General features: G+C 42.3%; 1 protein-coding gene across 8 annotated transcripts in view; it reads right to left on the bottom strand.

Moving 5' to 3' along the window:
• The window catches only part of ULK4 (unc-51 like kinase 4), a 447010-nt gene that overhangs the window by 108422 nt on the left and 320682 nt on the right, over nucleotides 1-17906 (bottom strand). The window lies entirely within an intron of this gene.

The following is a 17906-nucleotide window of genomic DNA, read 5'->3' as shown; positions in this document are numbered from 1 at the left end:
AGGTGAGGGCCTCCTGCAGATACCATCTTATCCGGAGTTCCATTCTGCACAACATAGGAAGCAGACCCTTATGTTATGGTACCTACCCTTTGGAATTCCCTCCCCTTAAATATTAGACAGGCACCATCTGGATTATCTTTTTGGCACCTACTGAAGACCTTCCTCTTTCAACAAGCTGTTTAATTAGAGACCTTATCCCAATCTGCATCTGTGTTGGAATTGCTTTTTTAGAAGTTTTAAAATATGATTTGTTTTAATATATTTCTAAAGATGCTTTGTCTTAATATGTTTCTAAGGATGCTTTGTCTTAATATGTTTTAAATTCTTTTAAAGTTTTAAAGATACTTTAGAGTGATTTTTGGTGTTTTTGTTTGCCACCCTAAATGCCTTCTGGGAGGAAAGGCGGGATATAAATTTAATAAAAAAAATAAAAAAATATTAAGAGGAGGCACTTGTTGGCTTCATCCTCACAGCCTCTTTGTTGCCCCAAGCTTCACCAGCAAGTCCAGCCAGTTGCAGAAGGAAGAAGTGAAGCTCTAATCAGCCTGGGCATAAACCCACCCTGGGGGCTGAGGAGATAAACAAAGTGAGCCACTTTCCTCCTCTTCCCTGTGATGCTAAATGCTGAATCAATGTAATACTGAAGGTTGATACAATGTAATACTGAAGGTTGATACAATGTAATACTGAAGGTTGATACAATGTAATACTAAAGGCTAATACAATCAGAGATGGTGATGCAATCATAGGTGCTGATACAATCGTAAGTGTTGCAACAAGGACACAGCCCTTGAACAAATATGCAGTGTTAATTACTTACCTTAAGCAATCTCCATGCCTGAAATGGAACAGATAAGCCTTCATCCGAAAGAAAAACAAATAAACATGTATCATACAAACCTTTAAAAGCATGACGGACTTCCGGGAAGGGTGACTTAGCCTGTGCCTGCTTTTGAGACGGGCTCCTGCCTCAAAAGAAGCTTATTCAGATATATCAGTCAGTTTTTTCTTTTTTTTTTGACTGATTAAACTTCTCCCGGGTAGGGAGAAACGAAGAGATTAACCTCAAAGCCTATTTTTGTTGGGACGACCAGATCTCATTAATTTATGGGACGAGGTCCAGCCGACGAAGGTGGGACGGATTTTCAACAGCAAGCTCTATCTGTTAAAGCGAACGTTCATCTTATCTTCTAAGAGAGAACGCACTAACAGGCAAGCACCCTTCTTTCTATATTTTTCTTTTACTTGACTTAAATTGTTGCTGTTTAAAAGAGATTTGCCAGATTGATCGGTTTTTGACATCTCACTGGGGAGCCGTAACTTCTCTCTGCTACGCACTAATTAATAGCTTATCTCTGTTTTTGTTGCAAAAAGCTGTCCTGGATTTGCATTCTAAAGATATACACAGAAGAGGGATTTCTATTCCAGATTTTTATTTTGAAAAATATTATACTGTTTTGAGACTACTCTCTTTTTGGTCTATTTTATTTTGACGAATCTGTTTCTTGACGATTGCCATTAATTGTTTCGATCCTGGGAACTGCATTTTGTTTACTTAACTATTGGAGAGATAAGGCTGTCTGCTCTGTTTATACTGTGATGTCACCAAGTTTGGAGTATTAACCCAATTGTTGCTGAAATAAGAAGTGGTTTTCCTATATTTTTCTTTTAAAATGGCAATTAAGAAAGTGGCTGAGAATCTGGAAATAACTATGTTTCAGAAAATAATGGATGAGATTGAGATAACGAAAATTGAATTGAGTAAAATGAAGCAGGAGATTAAAGATATAAGGGTCCCTGTGAGAGAGGTGACCCTGGAAGGGGTCCCTGTGAGAGAGGAGACCCCGGAGATTGGAACAGGGGTCCCTGTGAGAGAGGAGACCCTGGAGACTGGAATAGGGGTCCCTGTGAGAGAGGAGATCCCGGAGATTGGAACAAACGTGGAACAGGAACAAGGTTTGGAGTCTATGGACTTTAGAAATAAAATCTATTGTTTGGAACTCAATGTTATCTCTGAAGAAATTAATGAAGATTCTAGAGATAAAGTTATCAATGGCATGGATTATCTTCTGGACTGGAATGATGTGATGGAGCCCAATATAGAGAAAATCTATGGAATTAACTGCAGCCATGTGACAATGGAAAAACTTTTAAGAGATGACCCAGTGTATTTTGAAAAAAAGAACAGAGATATGATTTTACAGCAGTATTTCAGCAACCTATTCAGAATGGATGGCAAGAAAATATTTGGGATAGAGGTAATTCCCATCAGACTCTTACTATATGACTATGGCTTTGACAGCAAGATTATTATGGAATACTGATAATGGAAGATTGGACATTGAAATTACTGGACTTAACAAGACTACTGAAGATGGAAGATGGAAAATGGAACTAATAGAGATAATAGAACAATGGCTACTGAAATTACTGAACCTAACAGATTCTGATGTGATGGATTAATTGAAATGTTTATTTTGACTATGGTTATGACAATAAGATTATCATAATTAGTAATGAGATGGATTAATCGATATGTTTATCTGGAAAAAAAAATTGATAGATATATTTCTTAAAGAATTGAAACCTCTCTTTGACTTTTTGTGGAAAGAATAAAGTAATGTTTATGAGATTTGATGATTAAGTAAGATAACTACTGGAGGAAAGTGATTTTATAATATGACTTAAGAGACAGGATTGTTATATATTATAGACTTATAACTGATTTGATCTTTGACAAATGGGAAGTCAATATTTTACTCTTTATTTTTTATTTTTGTTTTTTTTTTCTTTTTTTCTTTTTGTTTAACTATTTTTGATTTTGTTTTTTGTCTTTGAATGTTTTATGATTTTGTCTTGTATGTTTTATGAAAATCTGAATAAAAATTATTGAAAAAAAAAAAAAAACCTTTAAAAGCATGACATGTAAAGAGAAACGTCAGAGTTAGCCCGTGCTTGCTGCTCTCCGTTTGCAAACGTGCAATAAATCTATTGGCATATTTTCTATCCTCGTCTCATCTCCAAGTGTATTGACTCGAACTTGGGGAGCACGAACCTAGCCCCTCGTTGGGCGTAACAATTGGCGAGCCAGCCAGGAGCCGCTTAGCGACCCCTTGCTCCCCCTTGGGGGAATCCGCGGAGAGTCGGGAAGAGCGCTCTGGACCAGATTTGTCCGCCCCGAGGCCGCAAGGATTTGGAAAGAGGAGAGAGGGTATCGCAACGGTGGCTCCGTAAGAGAGATGACAAAGGGTGGGGAGGCCGGTGTCCACCCGGTAAGTATAGTCCTTCCTGGCATGTGCGAAAGAAGCGGGCCCTACCATCCGCATAGACGAGGAACCCTGTGCAGGGATGGGGAAGGGGGCTTCGGGCCGGGAACCCAGCGAAGCGTGTGGCTTTGACCCTTATCCGTGTCCAAAGAAGCGGGCCCTACCATCCGCATAGACGAGGAACCCTGTGCAGGGATGGGGAAGGGGGCTTCAAAGGAGAGAAGGAGAAGCAATGGGGAAAAGCCGGGGAAAAAGCACGCTGGGAAAGACACCCCTCTCCAGTGCGCGCTCAGGGTCTTTCCGACCATCCAGGAACAAACCACTTACCCCCTCGAACAAGGGAAACTGATTTTTTATTGTCAAAAGCTGTGGCCTTCCCTGGAGGTGGGATGCCCCCCCCCAGGCGACGTTTGAATTAGCCAAAATTGAGACAGTACTTAGAGTATTGCGGGATCAACACCAATGGGACTCTATCCAATATGCCCTGATGTGGAGGGAATTGGACAAAAAAACCCCAGAATGTGTGCTGGCCATGGCCTTGTAACATACACCAATCAAGGAGCACATTCTTCCATGGTACCTACTACTAACTGTGGAGTGCCCAGCAGAAGAAATTACCAGCCATTGGGGAATAGTGGTCCCAACTGGGGTAATTTCACACCAATGGGAAATGCCAGAGGAGCACCTGGCAACTTTGGGAATAGAACTGGAAGAACTGGTGCCCCACGGGCTGTTTTTAATCAAAGTACAGCTAATCCTAGGGAGGACAGAATAGATTTTAGTGACCCAGTAAGGATTCAGATTTGGCAAGCACTTAGAGATATGGGAGAAGATATTTGTCTAGAATAAGTTTTGCTTTTCATTATTTGTCACTTATTTCTTATCTTGTAAATGTTAAATTTCTTTTTGACTTGGTTCTGTTTTTTGTTACTGCATGTTGAGCCAGAATTGCAGAAAAGGGAAAGAGATTGGTTCCACCCCCCTCTGTTCTCTAGACCTAGCACAAACGTATTAAGCATACATCTTGAAATCAGGAGAAGATACTAGAGTTCCTTTTATTTAGATTAGACCTGAACCTTTGGCTGTTGCTTGTAGATAAAAGCCTGGCACAGTTAGTTTTTCTGTCAGTGGCCAAAGGGGCAAAATAAACAAAATTACTTTTGGAACTACTCTACCCATTTACCTGTATATAAAGGGAGGCAATTGTAAGTGCCAACTAAATTTGTATGTACTGCCTTGTGGGTAGAAATGTCCCCCCCCATACACTTTGATAGGGAAAAGATACCCATGAATTAGAAAGGTTGTAAGTAAAATGAAGGACTGAAAAGTTGTAGGAAAGCAAAGGTAGGAATGCAATATGAAGGATTCTAGGAAATAAGTTATTTTGATGGTAGAGGAAGAATAGTTTGAGAAATATTGATTGATGGTAATAAGAAAGGGGAAAAATGACAGGAAATAACAATGTGGTTCCTTTTTTCATCATTGTTGCCAGATTGTGGATTAGAACCTATACCTGTTTAAACTTTTGAACTTGGGTAAGAGAGGGAAAAATATTTGGGAAGTCAACAACAAAACTTCTTGAAGGTTCTTTCTTTCATAAGGAAAATAAAACTTCTTCTTAAGGTGCTCGATCCCAGGTAATTGTTTTAAATTTGTCTGTGAAATGTATGATTTGCCCATTTTCTAGATAGGCAAAACTGAGGCCACCTTGCTGTTTAAACCTAATGTGATGCCCTCTTGTGACTAGGTAAAGTCATTATCAAAAAGGGGACCAAAATGCAGAGCTTCCAGCCACAGTAATTGTCTACCTCATATTAGAATTCACATTGGGAATTAATATTACTTTGCTTCCAAAACAGAAACTCATCCCCAGTTGCTCTTTGAATGAAGATGGACCAGGACTTCCAACAGGGAAATGCTTTCCTCATTGTCATACCTTGTGCATATAAATCACACTATTTGTAATGAACTTTTTTCTTTTAAAATGATGTTCATAATTCTAACACATGTTAGTGCATTTATTCCTTGACAGGCACTTAGAGCAACTGCTCTACATACAGGATGAGCACCATTGGAACTCCCTGCTGATTTGGAACAGAACTTAATCTATTTGTGCCACTAACATTTCTTTGTTTTACATTCATAGTAAGAGGTATAAATCCTTTTTCTCCAAGCACAGCACTAACAAAAGTCTTTGTTCAGACAGGAGAGCCCAATGGTTATAGGCATTGGACCAGTGGTAAAGACTCAGGAAACATGCATTCATAGAGTGCACATAGAAAAGGAAAAGGCTAAGACAACACTCCCCTTTTGAAGTTTGTTGTCTCAGGAAGATTCAGGAACAACAAATCAGCACTCTTAGGATAGCATAGTGAACTTTAGCCCTGGAAAACAAAGGGGAAAGCTTCAAAGGTCTCTGTGGTTTGATTTAAGAGCACATATGCCCCCCACCTGAAAGCAATCCAACCAAATTGCAAGTATGTTGCAATTGGGCGGGTTTCTTTTTGTGGTAGGTTCATGGGCCATCTTATTATGAAGGGGTGTGTGTGTCCATAATGTAAGACACCCTGCTTTGCTTCCTCAAGATGGGTTGGAAGTCTGATCAGGTTCTGGGGGAAACAATGCCCAAACAGATTGATCCAAGGTTTAAGTTAGATGGTGGTGTAAAACTGCAAAAGCAGTGCAGGGTTACTTTTCTTTTTAAATGAAAACGAAGCAAATGAGGATGCTGGAATTCTGGTGTCTCAGCATTAAACTGCTCAACTGTTGGGAAGTCAGAGTGGATTCAGATGCCTGATGGCAGTTCTAAATTAGGGGCTTTTTGGAGGCATTTGTAAGATGCAGAACTCTACATATGGCCAGCAATGAAGTAGAAAGTTTTCCAATTCCTAATTGCCATCCAAACCAAAGAATAGATCACAGCAAAACCAAACTACTGTGTTCTTGGATCAACAGAACAACCTGCATTTTTGTTATGTCTACTTGGTACCATGATATCCTGTGCTCCTGATTCAACTTTCTGCTTGATGTGTTTAACAGCTTTAAATATGAGGCAAGATGAAGCTTGCAGTGCTTCAATGTCACACGGGGGTTGGTTTTTTGTTGTTGCTGCATTTCCAACATTCTCAACTACTAAACAATCTACAGACTTAAGTCAGTGTTCACCTAACAGAAGCATTCAACTTTCTGAGGATGAACTTTGTGTTAAAAGGCAACTTCATTCCAAGCTTGAAAGGACTGCTCTTGTCATAATCAATGTATAATGTAAACATTGAAGAAAGCAGATTTGTATAAGTTTGTGTTGGGTCTTATAATGTTTAATGTTCTGACTATTCAACCTTTCCTATTAATTGTGAATGCTATGATGAAGGGTAATTTACTGTTTATCTCTACTGCTTTCTCTAAAATACCAAGGAATGGTTTGCTCTGGTCTGTGTGGACAAAGAATGTGTGTGTGTGAGACAACCGGTTGTCCAGTTAATGTGTGTCAAGCCAATGGATGTATGAGAATGTGTGTAATAATGAGCAATAGTATTTGTGCATCTTCATCAATTCTTCTTTAATGGATGTATTTGCAATGTTTTAATTAGGAAGTGACTTTTCTTTTCAAGTCCCTCTTTGGACACTTCAAAAGATCCAATTCTGCCCAGAGTTTCATAATAGAATCATTCCAGTATCTCTAGGATATGGCCTCAAAGATTTACAGGGGTTGTTTTCACACACCACATTTCAGACACAATTTTGAACAGCTAAAAAGATGAAGGAACAAGCTACTTTACAGGTAAAGCATGAAAATCAAGCTATTACTGGAATTGCAGCCAAAACTAAAGATATAGGAGTACACATGGTAGGATGCATTGTTTGGATGGAGCCAAGATTCTTCTGGGGCTTTTGACTATTATGATGCATCCAATTGGGGTCATATTAATTGGACAGTGTATGGCAATAATTGGAAAGCGAGTTTTGATCAAATGGATGATATCCCAGGCTTGAAATCTGAGGAAGCTGGAGGAACGCATCAAGTTCCGGAACAACTTAAGGAAGTGTTAATTACGCGTGATTGCTCACGCTAATCAACAAGGAGGGAGGACTGTTATGAGGTATCAAATATTGGGAATTTTTAATCTTTGATTCATCTCAGTGAACCAGAGTTTGAAAAGGCCTGCAACAGCAAAGATTCCTGGGAAACAGCCCCTCTGTGACCTCTGAGTACATATCTTGCAATGCCTGTAGGTATAGACTTCCTGACTCATGGAAATTTTGTATTTGTCACCCAGTAAGAACAGGCGCTCCTTTCAAACAAAGGAAATGTTTATGATAATCTAGGCCATCACGAGGAAACAGAATAGCTCCTTTCAAACCAGGAGGTGTTGTGCATTTCTAAGCCTTTGGAGAAGACAGGATAAACTCCTGTCAAACAAAGAAACAAGATCACATTTACTTTGGGGTCAGTTTAGTTAGGAAAAGGTATAAAACATGAAGAAATGAATAACAGAAGGGGGTTGGATATCGTCTTTCTACATATAGGGGGGCTCTGCGCGGCCCTAAATGCGACCCCCGGGACTTGCTGTATGCAGATAGATGATAGCAGTAATGTCATTCATCAATTAGTGGAAGAGGCAGAGAAAGTGGCACATGTACAGGTACAGGAATGGAAAGGTTTGAATTGGGACTGGCTCACAGATTGGCTACCCAATTGGACATGGTTAAGACACTTATTCATCGTAGGCTGTATCTTTTTGCTCATTCTACCCACCATGCCATGCATTATTCTGTGTGTAATGAAGATATTCTCCCGAATATTGATAAAACAACAAATCAGGTATGAAAGGATCCTGTACCAACGTATTATACAAAATGCCGAACCATATGAAAGAGTGTAGAAGACCTCAGAAAGGACCAAAAGCCTTTCTGAGGCTTCTGAGAGGGGATTGTGACGCTAAATGCTGAATCAATGTAATACTGAAGGTTGATACAATGTAATACTGAAAGTTGATACAATGTAATACTGAAAGTTGATACAATGTAATACTGAAGGTTGATACAATGTAATACTAAAGGCTAATACAATCAGAGATGGCGATGCAATCATAGGTGCTGATACAATCGCAAGTGTTGCAACAAGGACACAGCCCTTGAACAAATATGCAGTGTTAATTACTTACCTTAAGCAATCTCCATGCCTGAAATGGAACAGATAAGCCTTCATCCGAAAGAAAAACAAATAAACATGTATCATACAAACCTTTAAAAGCATGACATGTAAAGAGAAACGTCAGAGTTAGCCCGTGCTTGCTGCTCTCCGTTTGCAAACGTGCAATAAATCTATTGGCATATTTTCTATCCTCGTCTCGTCTCCAAGTTTATTGACTCGAACTTGGGGAGCACAAACCTAGCCCCTCATTGGGCGTAACATCCCCAACTCTGGTCAGTCCGTCACAGGTCAGATTCTTGTCACTCCTACGCAAGATGCACAACTGTATTGGATGCTCCCTTCATCCCCACACCTCTCCAAGTACAGCAAGGAGGAGGGGGCTTCAAACTCCTCCAACTGGTGCCAGCACCACAGTTTGTCTGCTGGTGCCGCTCCCCCCTCCCCAAATGTAGGAGTCCCACCTTGGCCTGCTGCGCTGCCCAGGCACTGCCTCCATCATGGCTGCAGCTGCTATGCAAGAGGAAGGAAGCAGGAAGCGGCCCAGACTCAGGTGCAAAGCATGGTCACCACTGCTCTTTATTTGGCAGACAGAGTCTTATCGTTGTTGCTGCAGATGCTGCACTTCTCCCTCCCCCCTGACCGCTCACCTGCCTGTCTTTACCAGGTATGTTCTCCGCACCCAACCTGGGTGAGATTTTCCAATCCCCCCAGAGGGTGTTGTGTCTGTGGTAAATGACTAGGGGATTATGGAAATGGGGTTATGGATAGGCCTGGGGTGTGTGTGTATGTATATATATATATGTGTGTGTGTGTGTGTGTACATGTGTGCGTGCGCGCGTATGAGAGTTGTATGCCTCTAGTGATGTGGTGGGCAGAAGGAAGCTGGAGAAGAGGAATTGGGGAAGGGGCAGAGGGAAGGGGCTGGGGATCAAGGGGGCACTTGCGGTCCTGGGGGAAAGCAAGAGGGGGTATTTGGAGGAATGAGGGGAATATGGGAGGGAGAAGGGATGGATGGAGAAGCAGCATGGAAATGGGGGTGCAGTTGACAATGGGGTGCAAAAGGGGGCTGCAGAATGGAAGGGAGAAACAGCTTCAGAAATAGGGTTGGGAAGGTGAAAAGTAGTCTTGGAAACTGCATGGGGTGAGAGGGGGAAAGGTCTAGGGGGCAGGGATGTGCTAGAATTCCACCCAATTCAGATTTCGTATTGAATTTTCCATTAATTCACTGTTGTTGTGGATTTTTATGTAGTAATTTTCTGCGGCTATTTTTGGAAATAGTTTTTTTAAAAATCAGCATCTAAAATATTTATCTTAATACGTACTGATATTTCCTTCAATTTATTGAGATTTCTTTTAAAATATCAATATTAATATCAATAATTTTATGAGGGGAAAAACAGATTGGTAAAAGCAGCAGCTTGCAGACAAAGAACGAACTCAAATCAATACCAGCCTCTTAAGTCAATAGGATGCTTTCAAACTGGCACTGGCCAAAGGATCTCATCCCTACTAGGGGGCTACCATAGGAGTAGTAGTGGGGGGTTGGTGAGCACAGCCTAACCCTAGCCTGGCAAACTTAGATTTTTCCCCTAGCTTGCTGGAAGCAGTTTCCCCTGAGCTGTGACTAAGAATAACCCTGGATTTCTCTCATTTTTTTGCTTCCAAATTGAAAATGACAGTTACACAAACATGATTCCACAGATCACATGTGTGCAGTTTCCAAAAAGAGTGGTGGGCTACCAAATCAATAATAAGGGAAATATATTATATTATTATAATAAAATTATTATAATTTCCCCATATGTACTACTACAGGAAATATATACATAATAAGGGTCCCAGTGCATGGTCTGAAGGCACATGATGCAGTAATCCTGCTGAGGGTACACAGCTTTGGGTATGATTAGTTCCTGGATTATGGTCACTAAGAGATTTATACTTCGAGTCTGGAAGGAAAAATACCCACTGTCCATCATGCAATGGTATGATGACTTCACTGTTCTGGCTACATTTGAACATATTTCACACAGACATTAATTTTGTGTGGATGCCTGTTTGCACATCTGGAGGGCTTATATTAACTTATATATTTAAGTTAACAGGGCCGGTTCTAAAGGGTGGCCAGGTGCGGCACTGGCCCGATGGCCCCTGGAGCTACAGGGGGGCCCTCAGCCGCCCCTCTGCTCTCCTTCCACAATCCGTGGCCCCCCACGCCTCCCACCTACCTGTCTGCTGTCTTTTACCATTGCCCTTAATGAAGATGGCGGCCACGGTTTCCTTAAGGTACTGAAGCCCCTGCCGCCATCTTAGTTGATGGCAGAGATGTGCGCGCGTAGCATGCACGCGTGCCATCAACAAAGATGGCGGCGGAGGCATCATCCCTTTAGGGAAACCATGGCCGCCATCTTCGTTAAGGGCAATGGAGAAAGACATCAGACAAGTAGGTGGAGGTGGGGGGGTGCGCATTCGCACGCACACACACATATGCCAGGGCCAGGGCAAGCTGATGCCCAAGGGCCCTGGCATTCCTGGAGCCGGCCCTGTAAGTTAAGATGGATATACTGATGGCTATTGTATTCATAATGTGAACTAATGATGTATTGTTGATGGCTATTGTATTCATAATGTGAACTAATGATGTATTGTTGCTGTTATATCATTAGTATTCACATTCATATTATTATTTAATCTTTTAATATTTCTTTTTTTCTTCGTTAAATTTGAAAATCAAAAATTAGTAATAATTAAAGAAGAATGGTGCCTGGATGGGAGGCTGCCTGGCAACCTCTTCCTTGACTTCTATAAAAGAAAAAAGACAGGACATAAGTGTAAATATAGCATGTGAGAAAATTCTTCCCTAGGAGTAAGACAGACATCCTTGATTCAAAGCGCCCTCTACTGGATATCCAAGGAAGGAGTAGGTTAACAAATATCATGTGGCCATAAGCTAAATATCAACAGGGATGAGCACCCTCTTCAATCTCAAAATGAAGATTAAAAAACCCTCTAGCATGGAGAGTTGGAACTCTTTTGCTAAAGTATGTTTGCCATGAAGTACTTTACCAAAGACGGCTTGCAGTCATGAAGAGCTGTTATACAGCACCTTTTTACAGGGTCACAGGAACAGAAGGGCAACTCTATCTTTATGGAAAATGTTTGGTTATTATCATAGGTTTGTAGTGTAGAGCCAATAATGGCCTCAGTTATAGAGCATTCATGATTTTATTTATTAATTAAATTTATATCCCGCCCTTCCTCCCAGGAGCCCAGGATGGCAAACAAAACACTAAAACATTCTAAAACATCTTAAAAACAGACTTTAAAATATATCAAAACAAAATATCTTTAAAACATATTAAAACAAAAGATCTTTGAAAACATCTTAAAAAGCAATTCCAACACAGATGCAGTCTGGGATAAGATCTCTACCAGCCAGACAGGCCCAGCTTCGCAGTCTCAATGCGTGGATGAGACGATGGTGTCGGGTGGAAGGGTTCGGATTTGTTAGGCACTGGGGAACATTTTGGGACAAGCCGGGCCTGTACAAAAGGGACGGGCTCCACTTGAACCAGAATGGAACCAGACTGCTGGCACTTAAAATTAAAAAGGTAGCAGAGCAGCTTTTAAACTGACTGAGGGGGGAAACCCGACAGGAGCTGAGAAAGGTCCGGTTCGGAATAAACCTCCCCCTGGGATAAAAACCAAAGAAATGATGAAATTTTAAAAGGGGTAGGCCTAGAAGTAGGCATTGTGAGAGCAGGGGCACAGGATATAAATTCAGAAGAGCAAAATTACCACAGGCCTAACCACAAGTGCCAAAGACACTTGAAGAGAGACACTGCTTACAAGTGCCTGTACGCTAATGCTAGGAGCCTCCGAACCAAGATGGGAGAACTGGAGTGCTTGGTCTTAGAGAAGAGCATTGATATAGTGAGCATAACCGAGACCTGGTGGAATGGAGAAAACCAGTGGGATACGGTTATCCCTGGATATAAACTATATCGGAAGGACAGGGAAGGACGTATTGGTGGCGGAGTCGCTCTATACATGAAAGAAGGCATTGAATCCAGCAAGCTCGAAACCCCAAAAGAGGCAGACTCCTCCACAGAATCGTTGTGGGTGGTGATACCGTGCCCCAGGAGGGACTTAATACTGGGAACGATCTATCGTCCCCCTGATCAAAATGCTCAGGGAGACCTGGAGATGAGATATGAAATTGAGGAAGCATCCAAACTAGGAAATGTGGTAGTAATGGGTGACTTCAACTACCCGGACATAGACTGGCTGCATATGTGTTCCAGTCATGACAAAGAAGCAAAGTTTCTAGATATTCTAAATGACTATTCCCAGATCAGTTGGTCATGGAACCGACCAGAGGGACGGCAACCCTGGACTTAATCCTCAGTGGGGACCGGGACCTGGTGCGAGATGTAAGTGTTGTTGAACCGATTGGGAGCAGTGACCACAGTGCTATTAAATTAAACATATATGTAACTGGCCAATTGCCAAGAAAATCCAACACGGTCACATTTGATTTCAAAAGAGGAAACTTCACAAAAATGAGGGGATTGGTAAAAAGAAAGCTGAAAAACAAAGTCCAGAGGGTCACATCACTCGAAAATGCTTGGAAGTTGTTTAAAAACACTATATTAGAAGCTCAACTGGAGTGCATACCACAGATCAGAAAAGGTACCACCAGGGCCAAGAAGATGCCAGCATGGTTAACGAGCAAAGTCAAGGAAGCTCTTAGAGGCAAAAAGTCTTCCTTCAGAAAATGGAAGTCTTGTCCGAATGAAGAAAATAAAAAAGAACACAAACTCTGGCAAAAGAAATGGAAGAAGACAATAAGGGATGCTAAAAAAGAATTTGAGGAGCACATTGCTAAGAACATAAAAACCAACAACAAAAAATTCTATAAATACATTCAAAGCAGGAGACCATCTAGGGAGACAATTGGACCCTTGGATGATAAGGGAGTCAAAGGTGTACTAAAGAACGATAAGGAGATTGCAGAGAAGCTAAATGAATTCTTTGCATCTGTCTTCACAGTGGAAAATATAGGGCAGATCCCTGAACCTGAACTAACATTTGCAGGAAGGGATTCTGAGGAACTGAGACAAATAGTGGTAACGAGAGAGGAAGTTCTAAGCTTAATGGACAATATAAAAACTGACAAATCACCGGGCCCGAATGGCATCCACCCGAGAGTTCTCAAAGAACTCAAAGGTGAAATTGCTGATCTGCTAACTAAACTATGTAACTTGTCCCTCGGGTCCTCCTCCGTGCCTGAGGACTGGAAAGTGGCAAATGTAACGCCAATCTTCAAAAAGGGATCCAGAGGGGATCCCGGAAATTACAGGCCAGTTAGCTTAACTTCTGTCCCTGGAAAACTGGTAGAAAGTATTATTAAAGCTAGATTAACTAAGCACATAGAAGAACAAGCCTTGCTGAAGCAGAGCCAGCATGGCTTCTGCAAGGGAAAGTCCTGTCTCAGTAACCTATTAGAATTTTTTGAGAGTGTCAACAAGCATATAGATAGAGGTGATCCAGTGGACATAGTGTACTTAGACTTTCAAAAAGCGTTTGACAAGGTACCTCACCAAAGGCTTCTGAGGAAGCTTAGCAGTCATGGAATAAGAGGAGAGGTCCTCTTGTGGATAAGGAATTGGTTAAGAAGCAGAAAGCAGAGAGTAGGAATAAACGGACAGTTCTCCCAATGGAGGGCTGTAGAAAGTGGAGTCCCTCAAGGATCGGTATTGGGACCTGTACTTTTCAACTTGTTCATTAATGACCTAGAATTAGGAGTGAGCAGTGAAGTGGCCAAGTTTGCTGACGACACTAAATTGTTCAGGGTTGTTAAAACAAAAAGGGATTGCGAAGAGCTCCAAAAAGATCTCTCCAAACTGAGTGAATGGGCGGAAAAATGGCAAATGCAATTCAATATAAACAAGTGTAAAATTATGCATATTGGAGCAAAAAATCTTAATTTCACATATACACTCATGGGGTCTAAACTGGCGGTGACCAACCAGGAGAGAGACCTCGGGGTTGTGGTGGACAGCACGATGAAAATGTCGACCCAGTATGCGGCAGCTGTGAAAAAGGCAAATTCCATGCTAGCAATAATTAGGAAAGGTATTGAAAATAAAACAGCCGATATCATAATGCCGTTGTATAAATCTATGGTGCGGCCGCATTTGGAATACTGTGTACAGTTCTGGTCGCCTCATCTCAGAAAGGATATTATAGAGTTGGAAAAGGTTCAGAAGAGGGCAACCAGAATGATCAAGGGGATGGAGCGACTCCCTTACGAGGAAAGGTTGCAGCATTTGGGGCTTTTTAGTTTAGAGAAAAGGCGGGTCAGAGGAGACATGATAGAAGTGTATAAAATTATGCATGGCATTGAGAAAGTGGATAGAGAAAAGTTCTTCTCCCTCTCTCATAATACTAGAACTCGTGGACATTCAAAGAAGCTGAATGTTGGAAGATTCAGGACAGACAAAAGGAAGTACTTCTTTACTCAGCGCATAGTTAAACTATGGAATTTGCTCCCACAAGATGCAGTAATGGCCACCAGCTTGGATGGCTTTAAAAGAAGATTAGACAAATTCATGGAGGACAGGGCTATCAATGGCTACTAGCCATGATGGCTGTGCTCTGCCACCCTAGTCAGAGGCAGCATGCTTCTGAAAACCAGTTGCTGGAAGCCTCAGGAGGGGAGAGTGTTCTTGCACTCGGGTCCTGCTTGCGGGCTTCCCCCAGGCACCTGGTTGGCCACTGTGAGAACAGGATGCTGGACTAGATGGGCCACTGGCCTGATCCAGCAGGCTCTTCTTATGTTCTTATGTTATTAAAAGGCTTGATGAAAGAGGAAAGTCTTCAGTAGGTGCCGAAAAGATAACCTAGATGGTGCCTGTCTAATATTTAAGGGGAGGGAATTCCAAAGAGTAGGTGCTACAACACTAAAGGTCTACTTCCTATATTGTGCGGAACAGACCTCCTGATGAGATGGTAACTGCAAGGGGCCCTCACCTGCAGATCACAGTGATTGACTGGTTATATAAAGGGAAAGACAATCTTTCAGGTATCCTGGTCCTAAGTTATATAGGGCCTTGTACACCAAGAACAGAACCTTGAATTTGGTGCAGTAGCAAATGGGCAGCCAGTGCAATTCTTTCAGCAGCAGAGGGACATAATGGTGATACCCCGCCCCAGTGAGCAGTCAGTGAGCAATTTGCACCAGCTATAGCTACCGGACCAACCTCATGGGCAATCTCACATGGAGAGCATTACAGTAAAACAGCCTGGAGGTTTCCAGTGTATGGACAATAGTGGTCAGGCCATTCCAGTCTAGAAATGGCCACAGCTGTCTTACCAGCCAAAGCTGATAAAAGACATTCCTAGCCACTGAGATCACCTGGGCCTATAGCGACAAAGATGAATCCAGAAGAACCCCAGACTACAGACCTGCTCTTTTAGAGGGAGTACGACCCCATCCAAAGCAGGCAACTGAACTCGGGAACCACCAACCCACAGTGCCTCCATCTTGCAGGGATTCAGGGTCAGTTTACTGGCCGTCATTCAGCCCATCACCGAGTCCAGGCACTGGTCCAGGGCTAGCATAGTCTCTCCTGATGCAGATGTTACAGAGAAACAGAACTCGGTATCATCAGCATACTGCTGACACCTCGACCCAAATCTCCTGATGACCACTCCCCAAGGGCTTCATATAGATGTTAAACAGCATTGGGGACAAGATGGTATCCTGCTGCATCCCACAGCACAACTGTCGGGGGGTGAAAGACAATCACCCAATGCTATTCTCTGAAAACAAGCTGGTGGTAGGATAGGAACCACTGTAAAACAATGCCTCCAATACCCATCTCACAAAGTCAGCTCAGAAGAATACTATGGTCAATTCCGACCCAACTAAGACTTTGTATCTGTCATTCTGGTGAAGTTGAGGACATTATACATCACCTACTACAATGTTCCCTATATAAGTCCCCAAGATTAAAATTTCTTTCCTGCATCCTTCACTCCTTGTCAAATAGACCTCCCCTGGAGCAGATATGTGTTCTGTTAGCAGGCAATGACATATTTATAACCACTCAGGTGGCAAAATTTGCTCTAGCTGCAGGAAAAGTAAGAGTTAGTTACCTAAAACACCTTGTGGGATGAGTGGGATGTGCTCCTGCGCTAGTCTGACCATAGTATCTACACACTAAGACATGGGGTGGGTCAAGGTATCTCCCACTCAGGAGAGGAATTTTTTATTTGAACTATACCATTGCTTTTCCACTCTACGTTGTTGAACTGTGTTTTATTGTAATATGATCTGTTTTTTAATATGTATTTTGTATCTTTTTATATCTGTTTAATTGTGGTAGCCTATGGCTCTGAACAATAAAGACTTCATTCATTCATGCATGCATTCACTGTGGTCAATGGTATCAAAAGCCACTGAGAGACCAAGTAAGAATAACAGGGTTGCACTCCTTGTCCTTCTCCCGATAAAGGTCATCCATCAGGGTGACCAAGCCTGATTCAGTCTCATAACCAGGCCTGAACCCAGATTAGAATGGGTCAAGATAATCTATTTCATCCAAGAGTACTTGCAATTGTTGCACCACAACCCTATAATAAGCAAAAGACAAGGGTTGCGAGGACACGTTGCTGGCTGCATTGTCACAAGCTCCTTATCCATGTTATCAGGCCGCATCAACAGACTGATCCCAAGAAGTTGCAGCAGACGTTGCACTGGACACCTCACTGGGGACTACAGTAGATGTGGATGGAGCATCAAGACTGCTACGGAGGTGAGCAACTTTACTCTCAAAGTGCCTTGCAAACAATTCACAGTGGGCTTCTGAAAGGTCTAAAACTCCTTTTCCTGGAGTTGACGTCAACAGACCCTTGACAATACAAAAAAGCTCCACTGGACGGCTACTTGATGATGCAATGGGGGCAGAGAAGTGGGCTTTCTTTGCTGCGCTTACCACCACACAGTAGGCATGTTCATGATGTTTTACTTATGTCTGATCAGCCTCATAGCACATGTTTCATCACTTGTCCAGGCTGTTTCATTGCCCTTAGTTCACTGGTGTACCAAGGTGCAAACCTGGCTCCACAATGCTGGAGAGGGCATTCAGGGGCAACCATGTTAAGAGGCCAATGTGTCTCGTCATTTCACAGCATGACATGGGTTTCAATAGAGTCACCTGGTCTATCTACCAGGAACTTCCCCAGGGCATTTAGGAATCCACAAATTCCATTAGTCTCTGGGGGTGGACCATTTAATCCATCCATCACCCCTGCAGGGGAAGATTGGAGCCGCTAAGTCTAAACTTCACCAGGAAGTGGTCTGACCATGATAATGGGGTGACATCCACCCCCTATCTCCAGGCCACCCCTTTCTCCATCTGGAGCAAAAACCAAGTTGAGGGTGTGCCCTGCCCTATGTGTCCGACTAGTGACAAACTGAG

The sequence above is a fragment of the Rhineura floridana genome, chromosome 10 (assembly GCF_030035675.1).
Source record: "Rhineura floridana isolate rRhiFlo1 chromosome 10, rRhiFlo1.hap2, whole genome shotgun sequence".
Classification (NCBI taxonomy): Eukaryota; Metazoa; Chordata; class Lepidosauria; order Squamata; family Rhineuridae; genus Rhineura; species Rhineura floridana.
Note: the sequence above shows the minus strand (reverse complement) of the source record. Positions and strands in the feature narration are given on the sequence as shown.